Source organism: Xenopus tropicalis, chromosome 9 (genome assembly GCF_000004195.4).
Source record: "Xenopus tropicalis strain Nigerian chromosome 9, UCB_Xtro_10.0, whole genome shotgun sequence".
In the NCBI taxonomy this organism is placed as follows: Eukaryota; Metazoa; Chordata; class Amphibia; order Anura; family Pipidae; genus Xenopus; species Xenopus tropicalis.
The window spans coordinates 21,910,657-21,912,648 of NC_030685.2; positions in this window are offsets into that span (position 1 = coordinate 21,910,657).

The window sequence follows — 1,992 nt, forward strand, 5'->3', positions numbered from 1 at the left end:
AAGTGACGTTGTACTTACGTCTTACAGCCCCTCCCACCGATTCTCCTACTTGTTTCTTATTATAAGCCCCGCCCTAACACTGAGACGCTGTCACAATTAGCGGCCAGTCCCATTGCCGGTAACGCGATGGCTGGTGTGGTAGCCATTGTTTGATAGCATAGACATAGGTGCCTTATGTATGTCAGTTTTCATAAGGTTCTATTTGTCAGGGCAACGTACTGTGCGCAATAAACAAAATGTAGGTTGGATTATATTACTGGTGCCTAGTAGTGCAAGCAGCTCATGAGTAGAGATGTAGCAAACTGTTCGCCAGCGAACTAATTCGCGCGAACATTGGGTGTTCGCAAGTTTGCGAACTTTTCACGTATGTTCGCAATTTGGGCGTTTTTCCGCTGTGTTTTTTCTCGGCCTGAAAACGCCGCACGAGCCACACATGGCGTTTTTTAGCAAATCCCGTTTCCATGGTGCTAATAGTGCGAAATAGCAAAAAATGCCGCGTATTTCCGCTAGGTCTGCCAGCTGCCTTTGCGGTTTTACGCAACGCTGTGTCAACAAAGTATTTTTCAGAGAAATTTTTGCCCTTGATCCCCCTCCTGCATGCCACTGTCCAGGTCGTGGCACCCTTTAAACAACTTTAAAATCAGTTTTCTGGCCAGAAATGGCTTTTCTAGGTTTTAAAGTTCGCCTTCCCATTGAAGTCTATGGGGTTGCAAAGTTTGTGAATATTCACACTTTTTGGCGTAAGTTCGCGAACGGGTTCACAAACTTTTTTTTTGAGGTTCGCTACATCCCTACTCATGAGGGGAAATAAATGTGAAAACCCAATTAGTTGCCAGGGTTATATTTTTGGGCTCCATCCAAACTGCTGTCCATTCGTTCTTCATTGGGCCTCTATACCCTTCGGGTCTGTTAGCTCCTTAATTTACCCTTACCAAAAAAGCATCCCCAATGGCCAGTCAAATGGCCAAAGCAATTGGGACACAGCCCCCAGATTAAAGGGCAAGTCAAACAATTTACCCAACGTATCCCAAACATTACAAAAAAATCAAAAGAAAAATTGCATTTTATTTGAAAATCAATATTATAAGAATACAAACCCCAAAACGCGCCGCCTTACACGTTTTGTAGCCCAACAGTACTTAGTCATAGGCAGTTCTGAGAAATGAATTTTTTCTTTTGATTTTTTGTAAAGTTTGGGAAACTTGGGTAAACGGTTCCCTCGTTAGTTCTGCCCTGTGGCTCAGCTGCTTGTTTTCGCTCACTTATAGCAAAGTTCAATATACGACTCTTCACTAGGGTTGCCATCTTTTCTGGAAAAAAAATACCACCTATATTTTTGCCATTTTTCCTTATAATTAACATTGGAATCTGATAGATATCTGAGCAATTTACAATGACATACCAGTTGGGGAGTGTGTAGATTTGGCCATGTAAATGGACCAGTAGATTATGTTCTTGCCAGAGAAGCCAACCCAGTGTTTGTTTCTGTTTGACGTGCATGTTGGCCATGCCCTGTTCCAAGGAATACAAACAGATTATAGATAGCGGTCATAGATTAAAAACATTTCAGTTTGGTGAGCCTAGGAATGCTTCCCCCCCCCCCCCTCTTGATTATACTTTTGACAAATAAATATTTTTATATTTCAGCTAGGCTTGATACCTTTATGTGAACTGAACCGTAAGTATGTCCACTGAAATTCCTGTTATACAGTAATTCTCAAAAATATTGAGATTATAAATCTTGATTCCCTAAAATCCTGCAGAAAGTGCTCGGGTTTGGCCAGAATCCTGGATTCAGTGCATTCCTATTCTAAATTAGTTGCTTTGTCATACAGGGAAAGATTAACCGTTAGGCTTACCTAGGCTATTGCCTAGGGGCCCATGTGTTTAGGGGGGCCATTTCTTTTACTTATTATTATTTGCACTGAGCGCCGCCTCAGCGGTCCTGACAGCCCCCTCGCTCCCCCCGTGCTTAGGTTTTTCCCGTCAGAG